The following is an 18,944-nucleotide window of genomic DNA, read 5'->3' as shown; positions in this document are numbered from 1 at the left end:
GACACTAGCAGAGGAGACAGTCATTTATATGGCAGATGTCTAAGGTCACATAGAGGCCTTTAGCACGTTCAGGACCTTTTGACATCTTCTCACACTATTTCTGGGTAGAACACTACCATTTTCCTACAAATGCACCTGCTTCTTTGCTAGGGATCTGAACTTTCCGGCTCTGGGGAAAGGCGTAGGCCTAAGCAACCAAAGCCAAGGGTACTCAATTCTGGAAGACTGGCTGGAATTTTTGAAAAAGAAGCATTTTATTTTCATTGTCTTTGCTGACTGCAAAATATAGAAGCCTGGATTTGCTGGCAATTGTCTTTCCACAGAGAAAGGAGTGCCTTCCTGAAAACAGGACAATTCAGAGGGAAATAAAGCAGGGTACTGTATCAATGACATTATTTAACTCCCAGAATCCAGCAATGCCTGATGCCAGATAATCTGGGTGACTGTGTCGATTTGACTTAAATCATAGGGTCAATAGGTAAAATTGGACACATGCAGTCTTGATCTAGACTCCAATCAAGTTTATAGATAAATAAGACAGAGTCTCCCCATTTATAATTTCACATTTATTAGGGGAAATAAGGTTGATTTTGAGCATTTACCACATTTTAGTTGTTATCCCTAGATATTGCACATCTTCATTTTATTAGACACTAGGCTTAGTTGCTCCCTCAAGGTAAAAGAATAAGTAAATGACGAAACAGAATTTGAACCCAATGATTTCTGATTCTTGAGCATTCTTTGCTCTATGTTATGTTGCCCTTTGGTGATTATCATAAAAATATTTAATTCTAATAATGTAAGATGAATACATCCCCATGGGTACACAGCAGGAAAAATTTAACTGTGATTTTGCAAATGTTTCACAGAACAAGTGTTGAAGGTTAACAGGGTGTAGAGGGGAGAAAATTTGGAAAAGCATCTTTTAAGGAGACTATGAGGCATTTACTGGCCCTTGGGCCAGGCATGTGGGCCAGAACATAGAAAATGTTCTAAGACATTTTCTGTATTAACTCATTTATCTTCTCAGTAACCCTATCAAGTGATCCTTCTTAATATCACCATTTTTCAAGATGACATAGGGTATGGAGAGGTGAAATAATTTACCTTCATGAGCCTATTGCAGGACTAGGATTTGAACTCAGAAAGTCTAGGTCCAGAGCTCACCGCTTTAACTGCTTCACTCTATTGCCTTCCATATGACTATTCACAAAGGATGATAAGTGATAGGGCCATCAAACCATGACAAAAAATAAGCATATATGATGACGGGGTATCAGTTCAATATTTGCTTATATACCAATCTAACTCATTTTTAAATTGCTCACAGATGGCTTCTAGAAATTTATTTTTCTAAATACTTCATTTTGGATTTCTAATTCTACACACTATAGATTGCACATGTTTTGACAGAAAAGGACAATTATAAGAGTTAATATAATGCAGCTAAAGCTTAATGCTTAAATAAAGAACAAAGGCAACTCTTTGACAAAGAGTTTCAGTCCTGTTAAATGAAAACATAAGACATGGTTTTTCTTAAGTAATATTATGTATATATGTCTGTGTATGCATCATGAGTATGTACAAGCATACACATATTTATATATAGATACAGATACATACACACCGAGATGTAATTTTCATTACCCCTTTATATACAGCAGACTACATTTGAAAAAGGAGAAATAAGTTCTAATGATTTCAGTCGAACATGCTTTTTCCTAAAAACGTGGCACAGAAATAGTTATGCCCCATATAAAAGCCCTATAGACAAATTCCAATTAAAACAACCAAAAATCTCACATTTAATTAACTCTGCTATTCCTATAACAGAAGACTTTTACAAATAATTAGATGAATATAAATAAAATAAAACACAAATTAATGTAATTATAACATTTGGAGTTTATTAAGAGAGTATTGGGTACTATGAATAAGTGGCTGTTATCACCATAAGAAAAAGAAGCAAAAAAATATGATACTTGTTCTCACTGGTTATCTAATAAACATTAGCAATTAGGATAAGAAATTCCAACAAAATACAAACTGTATGTCTACACACACTGTGTGCTATTAAAAATAGCAATTTTACTATTCAGAACTTACACGTAGAAATTTGCCCAACTACAGAAAGATATACATGCATGTATGTTCAATGTACATGCACGGCTATAAGCACTGCTTTCATAGAACCGTACTGGAAAGATTACCAAATTATCTACCAATTTGATGCTAATTATGTAAACTCTGTAAGAAATTTAAATGGAATACTATATAGTTAAAAATAATGTTACATGTCTGCGTATATGGAACCAGAAGAATATCCACAATAAATTCATCACAAGTAAAAAAATCAAATTATGGAATAATATGTATTTTGTGAACCTATCTATACAACAATCTACTCATAAATCTAAGTGTTTATATATCAATAGGGCAATGACAGGGAAAGATATGTTAGAAGTGACCTACTTTGAATATTTAAATTTTAGGTAATTTTAACATCTCCACACTCCTCTGATATTTGTGTTTACCTTGAGCATATAATTGAATATTTTTATTTAGTAATTATGACATAAAACTTCTTTTGTAAGATGCAGAACTTTGATATTTTTTGTGCCTAACTCAAGTGAAATTGTATTGATTTTGATCTAGGGAGAAAAGAACAAGCATCTATTAAGTAGCTATTCTGTACCTGTGCACTGGCCCATAATCATTTCACATGCCCTTACAATTGGACTTCACATCAATATTCTGAGCAATGGAGGATTATACCTACATTAAAATGAGGAAACTAATGCTAAGAGAACTCCAGTAAATTGGTCAAGTTCACACAGCTGGCAAGTAGGCAACGATACCAGAATTCAAACCTAAGTTACTTTCCCTTACCAACATACCACACAGAGAAGGAAACACATCAAACCAAACTAAACCTAATCATAAAGCTGTTTTCTTCCATCATTTGATTTCTTTTTTCATTTCAGCTTACCAATTATTCTGAAAGAGTATTAAAAAATGTATATGGTTTCTGTCAGTTAAGATTTTTAAATATTATATGCAGTAATGATAATAATAACCAGCACTTATTAACCAGGTCTTTTTCAGGAACCTGATATGCATTAATTCATCTAATTTTTACAGCCAGCCTATGAGTTATGTATTATGTATAATAACTGTCAGTGCTACATAATAAGGAAACTGTAGCATAGAGTAGTTAAGTAACCCACAAGGTCACATAGAAAGTAGGTATCAAAGCCAGGATCCCATCCCAAGTAGTTAAACATCAAAGCCTGCACTCATAACCCTGTGCTCAATTCATACAGCTAGGTAAGTTCTGACCCTTTGGCAGGAGTCATTTTTGAGAGCTATATGTTTACCTCATTATGCTATCATTCTTCAAAATAAGTTAAAAAATATCTTTTTAGAAATGGCCATCAGGGAGCTGGGTGTAGTGGCATGCACCTGTAGTTCCAGCTCCTCTGGAGGCTGAGATGGGAGAACTGTTTGAGCCCAGTAGTTGAAGGCCAGCCTGAGCAAAATAGAGAGACTCCATAACTAAAACAAACAAACAAAACAAGAGAAATAACCTTCAGGGTTATTTCACTAGCTGCATGTCTCCTGGGTATATACAGGCACGTTTGTGCAGACTGATAATACGGAGTTCTTTCTCATTTCTTCTCCTTTTCATTTTACACAGTTCGTCTGTACACACAGACCTCTTCTCTCACATAATAGCTAAGAGTGAAAGCACCATTGGTAGATGCAATCTGCTGTTGCTGTTGCCTTTTCACTGCTAGTCAGTGGATACACAGGCTGAGCAGCGGGGAGGGAACCTCACATACAAAGTCAGAAAACAACAGGCCCGAAGTTAGTTCATTTGCCCACTGCCTGTTAGCCTACTGAATCATAATGTGGCGACCTGGGAAGAATGAGAACTGTGGAATGTCACAAATTGAATACTACCTATGTCCAAAGAGAAAATACCAATTTACATATGAAAAGATTACCCTCTGTTGACACTTCAGAACAAGGCAGTAATTCTTCCTCGAAAAACTGTGCACTTAGAAGCCATTAGCAGCCATTAATAAAGAACACCCTCCTTGTGTTTTCTGTACATTGAAAATTCATACCAGGAAGCAACAATTAGCTCCTTCAAATAAATTCCCATCTGATTCAGAACTTAGACTGATAAATATTTAGACCGTATATTTCAGGATAAATGTAAAGAAGATTCAGGACATACATACAAGAATTCTGTGTAATGCTCAATATATGAGAGTCACAAAAGGTAAATAATAATAATAATAATAATTTTACATTTCTGAGTTTTAAAGTATAAGTCCTACCTTATCAGTGATTTCAATTACTTGCAGTATAGTACAAGATATTTTGAGAGACCACATTCTCATAACTTTTATTATAGTATATTATTAAGATTTTTCTATTTTATATTTCTTACTATGCCAAACTTATAAATTAAACTTTTTCATAGGTATGTATGGATAGGAAAAAACACTATATATATATCTGTGTGTGTGTATATATATATATATGTATACATATATATATATACAAACGTATATATATATACATATATATATACACACACATATCTGTGTGTATATATGTATACATACATATATATATACACACACATATCTGTGTATATATATGTATACATACATACATACACACACACACACACACACATATATATACACACACACACACACAAATAGGGTTCTCTACTATCTGTGTTTTGAGACATCCACGGGGGTCTTGAAATAAATGCCTCATTGGTAAGTGGACACCGCTGTATCCCAAACCAATCATTAAGTCATATTTGATGTTTTCATATGACAACAATATCGAAATCTGTAATAAAAATTTTCTGTACATACTGATAGTCACAAAGGGATATAGGTCCAGAATGAATTTCTATCAGAAAAAGGCATTCTCGAATGCATTTCCCTTTAGTATTACTCTAGTAAGTACTCGTGGTGTCCTGCTGTGCCTACTGGGCTTGAAGCCAGGGCTGACTTCTCTAGGGGAAGTGAAAAAAGTATGGGCAATTTTTGACACACAGTAGTTTGGGCCATAGGACTCAAACCACCAGAAGCTTACCTAGGGATGCTAAATTAAAATGAATGAAGCAATTACAGAAATGCAGAAAAAGTATATAATTAACCTTAGTACTCCTTCTCACAATTTGACTTATTACCCAAATGATGAGTCGGATTGAGCTAACGTTATCGTAACCAGAAATGTTGAATATATCAATCCTATAGCATAATTAAAAATCTCTTTTTTTTCTTAAAGGCTTCACAAATCATTTTCTGATTAATGAGTTTTTAAATGGTAATGTAAAGGAATGTGCCAAACTCACTACATTCTGATGAACTAGTATAAAAATTATTAGATCAGAGGAAAAAAAGTCAAATAATTTTATTTATCATCTGCTTTATATATAAAGCTTACTTCTTTCTGCATATATATACGTGTGTGTGTGTGTGTGTGTGTGTGTTTAGACAAGGTCATGTGTCTCATAACAATGAAGATACCTTCTGAGAAATCCACAAACCTACATGGTATACCTTACAACACACCAAGGCTATATGGTATGGCCTATGCCCCCTAGGCTACAAGCCTATATAGCGTATTATTATACTGAACCCTGCAGGCAATTGTAACACAATGCTATTTATGTGTCTCATCACAGATTGGGAGGCTGGCCAAGATGGCCCATTAGAAGCCAGTGTGTGCTGCTTTCACAGAGGGAAACAGAAGGGGTAAGTAAATACAGCAGCTTCAATTCAACTATCCAGGCACACATATTGGGATTCATCAAGAAAACAACTCAACCCAAGGAGGATGGAGAAAAGCAAGGCAGGATGACTGTCCACCTCAAAGCAGCACAGAGCCAGGGGGCTTCCCTACCTAGGGAAGCAATTAGTGAGAGAGCAAGCAACCCTGTTGACCCATGCTTCTCCGATTGATCTTTGCAACCCTCAGGTCAGGAGATCCCCACATGAACTCAGTCCCCTAGGGCCTGCTGTGTGACACAAAGACACACATGGAGTCTTGGCAGAGCAGCCACTCAGGCACAAACAGAGCCCTGGAAGCATTAGATATACAAACTCCCCGGCAAAACAGCTGCAATTCTGGCAAAATGGGAGGTTAAAAACCCATACTTACCCCTAGGAAAGTGGCTGAATCCAGGAGGCTGAATAGTGACAGTGTGTAGACTCTGCTTCTGCAGAACTGTTCAGCATAAGACCCACCGGCTTGGAACTCCAGTCAGTCACTAGCAGCAGCATTACACCTCCCTGAGATGGAGCGCCCAGAGGGAGAAGTGGGTTGCTGTCTTTGTGGTTTTGCAGTCTTAGCTATTGTTGCCTTTAGTGAAGCTATCCTATGGAAAAGTGATCGGACTTCTTTTTGTCTTATGCAGGTTCCTGACCCTGCTTCTCCTCACTGGCTGGGACTTCCCAGCTGGGGTCACCGACCACCCTCACCAGTGTTTTCTACCTGGCAATGGTTCTGAGTCTCCTTGGGACAGAGTTCCCAGGGTGAGGGACAGGCTACCATCTTTGCTGTTTCACAGGCAGAGCCATTGTTACCTTTAGGCTCTAGGGAACAATAGGAGGTAAGGGACTCAAGCAGTCCCTTTGCACAGCAGCTCTATGGAGAAGCATCCAGACAGCTTTTTCACATAGGTCCTTGATTCCATTTTGCTTCACTGGGTGTCATCTCCAAAACAAGGTCTACAATTATCCCCGTTGGTATGTTCAGGACAGCAACAGGTCCATACCTCCCTGAGATGAAGCTCCCAGAGGGAAGGGCAGGCCGATAACATTGCTGTTTTACAGCATTCACTGCAAATGCCTTCAGGTGCTGGAGAATTCAAGTTAACCAGGGACTGGAGCAGACTCCCAGCCCACTGTACCAGTCTTAAAGAAAAGTGGTGGCCAAACTGTGAAGTGTGTCCCCAGTCTCGTATCTCCTTATTGGCAGGTCCTCCCAGCCTGGGTCTCCAGCCACACTCACCATAGCTACGGAGCCAGTAGCATCTCTACAACTCCCTTAGACAGAGCTTCCAGTGGAAGGGGCTGGTTGCCATCTTTGTTATCTTACAACCTTTGCCCTTGCTGCCTTGACTCTGGAGAATCCATGGGGACCAGGGACTTTTCTAGACTCCCAGCACAGTTCACCCATCTCATGGGAAAGTGACCAGTCTATTCTCCACGCAGGTCCTTGTCCTCATTTCTCCTCCATGGTCAGGGCCACCTGACCTAATACTAAAGCACAACCACTCTGCCCCCACCTGAACACTTCAATTAGAGTGAGCCCGGCAGTGAAAGGAACACTCACATGCAGAGATGAGAAAGAATCAATGCCAGAATGCCAGCAACTCAAATGGCCAGAGTGTCTTACGTCCTTCAAACAACTACATTATTTCTACAACAGGTTTCTTAATCAGGCTGAGTTCGCTAAAATAAGGGGAATAGATTCCAGAATACGGACAGGAACAAAGATCATTGAGATTCAGGAGAGCAGCAAAACCCAATCCAAGGAAACTAAGAACCACAATAAAATAATCCGGGAGATGACAGGCAAAATAGCCAGTGTAAAAAGAACCTAACTGATATGACAGAGTTGAAAAAACATTTCACAATGTACTCACAATTATAAACAGCCTAAGAGACCAAGCTGAGGAAGGTGTCTCAGAACATGAAGAGTAGCTCTCTGAAACTGACAGCCAGATAAAGATAAAGAAAAACAAATACAAAATAATTTTTAAAACTCTAAAAAATATGGGATTATGTAAAGAGGCCAAACCTACAAACCACTGGCATCCCTGAAAGGAACAGAGAGAAAGAAAACAACTTGGACAACATATGTTAGGATGTCATCCATGAAAAATTCCTGAACTTCACTAGAGGCCAAGAGTCAAATTCAGGAAACACAGTGAACCCTTGACTTATTCTGTGCAAGAAGGTCATCTCCAAAACACTTAGTCATCAGATATTTCAAGGTCAAAAAGAAAGAAAGAATGGTAAAGGCAGCCAGAGAGAAAGGGCAGGTCACTTGCAAAGGAAATCCTGTCAGTCTAACAGTGGATCTCTCAGCAGCAAACCTATAAGCCAGAAAAAACCTGTGTGCCTCTATTTAACATTTTTCAAGAAAAAAATCTTCAACCAAGAATGTCATATCTGGCCAAACTAAACTTCTTCAGTGAAGGAAAAATAAGATCCTTTTCAGATAAACAAATGCTGAGAGAGTTAATTATCATCAGACTGCCTTACAAAAAATCTTAAAAGTAGCACTAAACATGAAAAGAAAAACCATTACAAGCCAATACAAAAATACACTTAATTACCCAGACCAGTGACACTATAAAACAAACACACAAATAAGCTTGCGTAATAACCAGCCAACAATGCAAGGACAGGATTAAATCCACGCATATCAATATTACTCTTCAATGTATATGGGCAAAATGCCCCATTTAAAGTCCATGGAGTGGCAAGCTGTATAAAAAAGCAAGACCAGATGGTAAGCTGTCTTCAAACAACCCATCTCACACACAATGACATCCATTAGTTCAAAATAAAGGATTGGAGGAAAATCTTTCAGGCAAATGGAAATCACAAAAATCAGAGGTGGCAATCCTAATTTCAGACAAAACAGACTTTAAAATAACAAAGTTCAAAAAAAGGCAAAGAAGGGTATTACATAATGGCAAAGGTTTTAATTCATCAGGAAGACGTAACTATCCTAAATATACATGCATCTAACACAGGAGAACCCAGATTGATAAACCAAGTTCTTAGGTACCTACAAAGAGACTTAAACTTCCATATAATAATAGTGGGAGACTTCAACACTCCATAGTGTTAAACAGACCATCAGGGCAGAAAGCTAACGGAGATATTCAGGACTTGAACTCAACATTGGACCAAAGGGATCTGATAGAGCTCTACAGAACTCTCTATTTCAAAATAACAGAAAATACATTCTTCTCATCACCACATGGCACATACTTTAGGATCAACCACAAAAAAGATTAAAAACATTCTCAGCAAATCATGCACACACACACAAAAATACCAAACTCTCTCAGACAACAAAATAAAAATAAAATAAAAATATATACACACAATATATGCACAATAAAAATAAAATTCAAAACTAAGAGCATTACTCAAAACCATACAATTACCTGAAAATTAACCAACCTGCTCCTGAATGACTTTTGAGTAAATAATGAAATTAAGGTACAAATCAAGAAATTCTTTGAAACTAATGAAAACAAAGATACAACATACCAGAGTCTCTGGGACCCAGCTAAGACAATGTTAAGAGGGAAATTTATAGCACTAAATGTCCACAACAAAAAGTTTTAAAGACCTCAAATTAACAACCTAACATCACAACTAAAAAAAAAAAAAAAAAAAAAAAAAAAACACCTAAGCAAAAGCAAACCAACCCCAAAGCTAGCAGAAGATGAGACATAAACAAATTCAGAGCCGAACTAACAGAAATTGACACATGAAAAGCCATTGAAAAGATCAATGAATCTAAGTGTTTTTTTTAATAATTAATAAGACATATCAGCCATTAGCTAGACTAGTAAAGAAGAAAAGAGAGAAGATTTAAATAGAGTTACAAACAACAGAGGGAATTTTAACACTGACCCCCACAAACAATGGGGAACAATTGAACAAACAAAAATTGTCAGAGACTACTATGTATACCTTTGTTCAAATAAACTAGGAAACCTAGAAGAGATGGATAAATTCCTGGACAAATACACTCTCCCAAGACTGAGCCAAAAAGGAATTGAACATTTGAAGAGACCAATGATGAGCTCCAAAATAAAAAAAGTAAAAAATAGCCAACCAACCAAAAAAAAAAAAAAAAGAAAAACCAGGACCAGACCAGATGAAGTCACAGCCAAAGTTAACCAGATGTACAAAGAACAGTGGATAACATTTCTATTGAAACTATTCCAAACACCAAGGAGAAGGGTCTTCCCAACTCACTCTATGAAACAAGCATCATCCTGAATACCAAAACCTGGTAGAGATACAGACAAAACAGAAACTTTTGGCCAATATCCTGATGAACACTGATGCAAAAATCTTCAACAAAATACTTGCAAACCAAATACAGCTGTGCATCAAAAGTGAATTCACCACAATCAAGTAGGCTTTTTCCATAGAATGCAAGGCTGGTTCAACATATGCAAATAAATAAATGTGATTCATCATTTAAACATAACTGGAGAGTAAAAAAAACATATTATTACCTCAATAGATACAGAAAAGACTTTCAGTAAAATTCAACGTGCTTTAATGGTAAATACTCCAATAAACTAGGGACTGATAAAACATACTTGAAAATAGAAGAGTCAGCTGTGAGAAACCCACAGCCAACATCATACTGAATGGGCAAAAGCTGGAAGCCTTCCCTTGAAAACCAAGAGAAGGCAAGTATGCCCTCTCACCACTCCTATTCAACATACCATTGTATATTCCGACGAGAGAAATCAGTCAAGAGAAAGAAATAAAGAGCAACCTAAGGAAAAGAGAAGTCAAACTATCTTTGTTTGCAGATGGCATTATTCTACATCCAGAAGACTCCATAGTTTCAGCCCGAAAGATTCTGCAACTGATAAACAACTTTAGCAAAGCTTCAGGATACAAAATCAATGTACAAAAATCACTGGCATACCTGTATATCAACAGCAGTAAAGCCAATAGCCAAGTCAGAAACACAACCCATTCACAATTGCCACGGAAGGAATGAAAGACCTAGGAATACAGCTAACCAGGGAGATGAAAGTTTTTTACAATGAGAATTACAAAACACTGTTCAAATAAATCAGAGATGATACAAACAAATGGAACAACATTCGATGCTCATGGATAGAAAGAATCAATATTGTTACAAGGGCCAGACTGCCCAAAGCAATGTACAGAGTCAATGCTATTACTACCAAACCACCAATGACATTCTTCACATAACTAGAAAAAAACTGTTTTAAAATTCATATGGAACCAAAAAAGAGCCTGAAAAGCCAAGGAAATCTTAAGCATAAAGAACAAAGCTGGAGGCAATACATTACACAATGTCTACCTGTACTAGAGGGCTACAGTAACCAAAACTGTATGGTACTGATACAAAAACAGACACATAGACCAGTGAATTGAAATAAAGAGCCCAGATATATGACCCCATACCTATAACCATCTGATCTTCAACAAAGCTGACAAAAATAGGCAATAGGGAAAAAACTGCCTATTCAATAAATGTTGGATACATGGATGGCCATATGCAGAAGATTGAAACTGAACCTCCTCCTTATACCATATATGAAATCAATTCAAGATGGATTAAAGACTTAAATGTGAAACCCAAAACTGTAAGAAACCTGGAAGACCACCACCCAGAAAATACCATTCTGGCCAAAGGAACTGGCTAAGTTGTCATAAAGAAGATGCCAAAATCAATCACAACAAAAGCAAAAATTGACAAATGGAATCTAATTAAACTAAAGTGCTTTTTAAAAGCAAAATAAATTATCAAAGGTTAACCAGACAGTGTATAGAATTGGAAAAAATATTTATAAACTATGCATCTGACAAAGGTCTAATATGCAGCATCTATAAGGAACTTAAATTTACAGGCTTGATCCTAGGAGTGTGGGGCTGAAATGAGCTATTATCTTGCCACTACAGTCCACCCACCAGCCTGGGAAACAAAGAATTAGTTTTGGAGACCCTATCTCCAAAACTAATAATAACAATTATTTTCAAAATACAGTATTATAATCTTATGTAATCATGATTGTACATACCCACACATATATGTATGTATGTGTGTACATACACATATACATAATACTATTGTCTGAATGTTTGTGTCTCCCAAAATTCCTGTATTGAAATCCTAACCCTCATGGAGACTGCGTTAGGAGAACAGGAAGTGGGACATTGGGGAAATAATTAAGTCATGAATTGGGGAAATAATTAAGTCATGAGGGTGGAGCCCTTATAATTGTGATTAGTGCCCTTTTAAAAGAGGCCACAGAGAACAAGCTAGCTATCTTCCACTAGGGGAGAAAATGATAAGAATGTGCTATATATGAGAAAGTGGACCCTCACAAACACTGAGTCTGCCAGTACCTTTATTTCAGACCACCAGGCTCTAGAACTACAATAAATAAATTTACATTATTTATGAACTACCTAGTATACCATTCAGGCTGGTATTTACTATAGCAGCCTGAATGAACTAAGATATATTATATATATATAATATCTCCTTGAATAGTAGGAACCGTATCTTACTTATGATTGCACCTTCCAAGGTCCAGTTAGTATAATGTAATGTTTGACTAACTGAATTAAATTGATTTCCCTTTGAATGTGCTTATTTTCACATACTCTATTGAGCTTCACTTCAGTCTAACGTGATTAGTCAGGTAACCTCTGTATTTCTGATCCTGTGCTGGACCATGCTGTAGGGTAGAAAAGAAGGGTGACTTGATAGAAAACTCATTACTCCAAAATATGGTGCCTTAACATGTTGACTATTTTATACTAAAGGAATTTGGGGAATAGCAGGTGCAGGAATGATTCTCTTACCTCCCAGCTCCTCCCCTGAAGCAGGTCATGAGACTGTCTTGTGGGAGGTGCCCTTCCTATACCTGGAGAAAAGGAACATCCTTATTTCCAAAAATAAAGGCACATCAAGGGGAATCTGAACATGCAGGCCTTAGTAAGTTTTCCCCAATTTTTTCCCTAATTTATTGCTCTTCGCTCATACCTTTTATTCCTGTCACATTTTCCTATAAATTTCCACTTTTCATCAAATATAGTATCAAAGCACTTAGGCTTAATTGTTTCTCTTAGTCTTCATTTCCATATGCAGACTCTTACGTCATGTAAAAATTATATTAGATAAATTTGTATGTTTTCCTATTAACCCTTCATTTATTAGACTAATTTATAGAGTCTCAGTCAGGGAACCTAGGAGAGTAGGAAACAAGATTTTTTCCTTTTCTACAAGGGTTAGGAGAGGACAATGTAACTGTCCCTAAAAAGCACAGCATGTGAGTTATGTAATGTAGTTAGACAAGTCAGAGAACCATAGAAGTCAATGTGCCAGGACTGAGGAAAACTGTAAACAGAAGAATACTGATCATTAAGGGGTACAGGTTTCAGCCCTAGATTTGCCACTAGATCGCTGTAGGAGAGCTTTGATTTACTAGCTTGTCCTCTCCAGATCTCACTTCCCATCTCTCAAAAACATATGTGAGCCAACCCATGAACCTCTAAATTGGGCAAGTTTTCCTGAATCATATCTGCTTCATGTCTATATTTAGCTAGCAACAATACCTGCAATGGATGCCCTAGTTAGATGCTTAACTTCAAGCAACAAAAATTAACTCTTAATGATTTGAGTCGAAAAAAAAGAAAAGAAAAAATTAAGTGAGGGCTCTGGGCACTTGAGAGACTGAGTCACCAACAGGACAAGAATATCTAAATAAGAAAATGGGCAAAAAAGAAAGAAAGAAAGAAAAGACCATGACAGACGAACAACAGCTCAAATAATGCCACAGAACCTGCTGCTACTACTGATTCTGGGATTCCATAGCTTGTATGACTGTGCTGCCTTTAGTGGGTGCAGAACAGTACTGCTGATTCTGAGAGTGCTGTGGGGGGTGCTGCTCACACTGCAAGAGGCTTCTCCACTCGCCCAATTTCTTGTGAGATGGAACCCCCTGCCAGAGGGGCCAAGCCTAGGTCAGAGTCCACACCAGCTGTAAATCTGGTGGGAGGTTATTTATTGGGAAGTATACCCTTCCTTCTCCATCCAGTCCTTCAATTTAAAGATAGGAGATTCTCCAAACACAGAAGACAGTTCTTGTACTGAGAAGTCAATAAGATGAGCTTTACTCATACTTGAGGAACTCAACTTAAATTCTCACACTTACCCACACAAAAAAACATTATTTAGATATGGTGGAGTATTTGAGCCAACTTTAAATAAATGTTGACTATGAAACATATTTTCAACATACTGAACTGTGATTCTTTTTGCTCCATCAGAACAATGTATGCATAACTTTCTCATCAATATACATCACATATTAGTGTGGTTAATGAGGTATTCTGTCTTCCCTCAACAAGACTGTGTATTGGTACATGCCTTATTCTTCGTGTTCTTTCCACATTTTAAGGACAATATACATATTTTTCTATATGTGGTTTTGTTTATGGGAGATTTTAGAAAATAAAAAATGTATTTAAAACATACATAATTAATTTATAAATTTAATTTTGTTAATGGGTAAAGAATTTATGCAATCAATAAGAAAATTACTAATACTTCAATAAATAATATAGCAAAGGACAAACGCAGGCAATTCACCAAAAAAGAACTATAGCTAAATAACAAAAATGGAAAAATGGCAATAATAAAAGAAATAGAAGATAATATAAAATACCATTTTTATTTTCAAATTTGCAAGAATTTTTTCAACTCATAATATATTGCAAATATAATATACAATATAATATTGGTCAAGTGTTCAGTGAAAGTAGCAATTTCATATCTTTTAGAAGGGCATAAATTCATAACACTTAAGACAAAATTTGTAATATATATTTATATAGTTTGGCCATATCCACACTCAACTCTCAACTTGAATTTTATCTCCCAGAATTCCCAAGTGTTGTAGGAGGGGCCTGTGTGGGGGTGTGTAATGAATCATGGGAGTGGGTCTTTCCTATGCTATGCTCCTGATAGTGAATAAGTCTCACAAGACTTGAGGAGTTTGTCAGCGTTTCCAGTTTTGCTTTTTCCTCATTTCTCTTTTGAAGCTGCCATGTAAGAAGTGGCTTTCACCTCCCACCATGATTCTGAGGCCTCCCCAGCCATGTGGAACTGTAAGCCCAATTAAACCTCTTTTTCTTCCCAGTCTTGGGTATGTCCTTATCAGCAGCATGAAAACGGACTAACAGAATGAATTGGTATCACTAGGGTAGGCTGAAAAGATTCCTGAAAATGTGGAAGTGGCTTTGGAGCTGGGTAACAGGCAGAAGTTGGAACAGTTTGGAGGGCTCAGAAGAAAACAGTAAAATGTGGGAAAGTTTGGAACTTCCCAGAGACTTGTTCAATGGCTTTGACAAAAATGCTGATAATTATATGAACAATAAGGTCCACGCTGAGGTGGACTCAGATAGAGATGAGAAACTTGTTGGATACTGAAGCAAAGGTGACTCTTATGTTTTAGCAAAGAGACTGGTAGCAGTTTGCCCCTGCTCTAAAGATCTGTGGAACTTTGGACTTCAGAGAGATTATTTAGGGTATCTGGCGGAAGAAATGTCTAAGTAGCAAAGCATTCAAAAAGTGACTTGTGTGCTGTTAAAAGCATTCCATTTTAAAAGGGAAACAGCATCAAAGTTCAGAAACTTTACAACCTGATGATGCAGTAAAAAAGAAAAACTCATGTTTTTAAGGAGAAATTGAAGCCAGCTGCAGAAATTTACATAAGTAGCAAAGATCCTAATATTAATCCCCAAGACTATGGGGAAAACGTCTCCAGGCTATGTCAGATACCTCTACTGCAGCCCCTCCCATCATAGACCCGGCAGCCCAGAAGGAAAAAGTGGCTCTATGGGCTGAGCCCAGGGTCCCTGTGCTGTGTGCAGCCTAGGGACTTGGTGCCCTGTGCCCCAGCTACTCCAGTTATGGAGGTCTGAAAGAGGTCAACAAAGAGTTCAGACTGTGGCTTCAGAGGGTGCAAGCTCCAAGGCTTGGCAGTTTCCACCTGGTGCTGAGATTGCAGGTGCACAGAAGTCAAGAACTGAGGTTTGGGAACCTCCATCTAGATTTCAGGTGTATGGAAATGCCTGGATGTCCAAGAAAAAGTTTGATGCAGGGGCAGGGCCTTCATGGAGAGCCTCTGTTAGGGCAGTGCAGAAGGGAAATGTGGGGTCAAAGTCCCAACACAGAATCCCTACTGGGGCACTGCTTAGTGGAGCGGTGAAAAGAGGGCCACCATCCTCCAGACCCCAGAATGGTAGCTCCATCAACAGCTTGTTCCAAGCCCCTGAAAAAGGCACAGACATTCAATGCCAGCCCATGAAATCAGCCAGGAGGGAGGCTGTGCCCTGCAAAGCCACAGGGGCGGACCTACCCAAGACCATGGAAACCCACCTCTTGCATCAGTGTGGCCTGGATGTGAGACCTGGAGTCAAAGGAGATCATTTTGAAGCTTTAAAATTTGACTGCCCTGGTGGATTTGGGACTTGCGTGAGCCCTGTAACCTCTTTGTTTTGGCCAATTTTTCCCATTTTGAAGTGCTGTATTTACCCAATACCTATACTCCCATTGTATCTTGGAAGTAACTAGCTTGCTTTTGATTTTACAGGCTCATAGGCAGAAGGGACTTGCCTTGACTTCAGATGAGACTTTGGACCTTCGATTTTTGGGTTGATGCTGAAATGAGTTAAGACTTTGGGAGACTGTTGGGAAGGCATGATTGGTTTTGAAATGTGAGGACATGAAATTTGGAGAGGCCAGGGGTGGAGCGATATGGTTTGGCTGTGTCCCCACCCAAATCTCAACTTGAATTTACCTACCAGAATTCCAACCTGTTGTGGGAGGGACCCAGATGGAAGTAATCGAACATGGGGGCTGGTCTTTCCTGTGTTATTCTTGTGCTTGTGAATAAGTCTCATGAGATCTGATGGGTTTAACAGGGATTTCTGCTTTTGCTTCTACCTCATTTTTCTCTTGCAGCTGCCATGTAAGAAGTACTTTTCATCTTTCAGCCATGTGGAACTGTTAAGACCAATTATACCTCTTTTTCTTCCCAGACTCAGCTATGTCTTTATCAGCAGCATGAAAACAGACTAAAACATATATCATGAGTCTTACAATTTTAATATCTATCAACTCGGCAATAACCCTTCTAATTATTTATGCAAACAGAAAACACAGATAAAAAATTAAAATATTCACTAGAGCATCATTTGTCATAGTATAATATTAAGATACAAACATTAATTTACAAAACTTTAGAAATGGTCAGGACTGCAACAAAATATTTACTTCATACCGTATTATGCCACCATTGAAAATGATGCTTTTGAAATATTTATACTGACATGGAAAATGTTACCACCTGTATTTTGTATAGACAGACATTGTAACTAATTACATTTCTTACAGTTTTTTCCTTACATGTCTGTTTTATGATACCAGTCTCTTCAAAGTCTAGTATCTTGTGTTATTTATCTTTTAGTCACTAGCACGGAGCACATTGGTACCTAATTTGAGCTCTGTATATTATTAAAGAATAAAATAAATAAATAAGTGAGCAAATAAATATGTATGTATCTTCTTTAGAAAATGGTTTCCCTGAATGGTCTCTGTGTCTGTTACTTTGTATATTTTGTGACATATAGCATTGCAAAAGAAGACAATATTATGCAGAACGTATGCTCTAAATCCTTTTTGAAATTCAGTGACTCATTTGAGTAAAAAGCATTCTTTTTCTCTTTTATTCAGAAGTTATAAAGCTAGATACAATGAGTCCCTGATATGCCACAATGCTGACTGGATTTTCAAAGGGCCTCTATAATATAAGTGAGCAGATAATTTCCAAAGTCCTTGAATAATAGAGAAGTTACATACACACACACAGAGACACACACACACACACACATAACACAAAACCTGTCAAACTATCAGTGCCTGTCTCTCATTAATCCCTAGCTCCGTCCTACTAGCTCTGAATATTGCCTGCAGAGGATGCAAGAGAATGAAGAATTGCCAAGCCTGTAACTGAGCACTGACACTCAAGACTTTCTGACATAAAGGAACGTTGGATGGCACCCACTGGAATTACGTTCCCGTGTGTTGTACCTGTTGTTTAATCTTCAGATCAGACAGATGATAATACCAACAAACTAGGTCAATTGCCAGAATAAGCATGTGTTTCCAAGACCACAAAATGACTAGGACATGTGTTGATATCGAGAAATTCTCATTGAAAATGTAATCATTCTCAGACTCTCAAAAATAACTAAAATACTCTGACCCTATAGGTAGCACAGGGATTTACATACATATTATATCAATTATTCATGAAATGCTTTATTCATAAAGACTTTGTTCCAAGGTTATTTATAGATATAAATAGGAAAATTTCATGGAAGGCACATACCTAACTCTATCACAAGATTCCTATGTCAGACACATGGGCTCGTAATGTATAATGGTGCTTCAGTTAAGAAAGTAAATGGGGATTTGAGGTGACGCAGAGTTGGAGAACAGAGCCCATTGATTAAAAGCATAGGCTTTAGCATCAGAGACACCAAGTAATAAGCCATTGTTCATTACAATGGGCTTCTTAGCTGAGAGTACTCTGTTACTTCTTGTTGCTGTTTACTCATTTACAGATAGTGATGATGATGAAGCAGAGGAGGATAATGCTTTTTTTTTTCATGTTTCGGGTATTTATTTATTTTTATTTTTATTTTTTTAGGTTTTTTAAATTAATTTTATTTCATTTTAGGTTTTGGGGTATATGTGAAGAACATGCAAGATTTTTGCATAGGTACACACGTGGCAGTGTGATTTGCTCCTTCCTCCCCATCACCTACACCTGGCATCTCTCTCCTTGCTATCTCTCCCCAACTCCCCACTCCCCACTGTCCCTCCCCTATTTTCCCCCAACAGACGCCAGTATGTAGTGCTCCCGTCCCTGTGTCCATGTGTTCTCATTGTTCAACACCTGCCTATGAGTGAGAACATGCGGTGTTTGGTCTTCTGCTCTTCTGTCAGTTTGCTGAGAATGATGGTTTCCAGGTTCATCCATGTCCCTACAAAGGACACAAACTCATCGTTTTTGATGGCTGCAT

This window comes from Cebus imitator, unplaced genomic scaffold (assembly GCF_001604975.1).
Source record: "Cebus imitator isolate Cc_AM_T3 unplaced genomic scaffold, Cebus_imitator-1.0 Scaffold241, whole genome shotgun sequence".
Classification (NCBI taxonomy): domain Eukaryota; kingdom Metazoa; phylum Chordata; class Mammalia; order Primates; family Cebidae; genus Cebus; species Cebus imitator.
Note: the sequence above shows the minus strand (reverse complement) of the source record.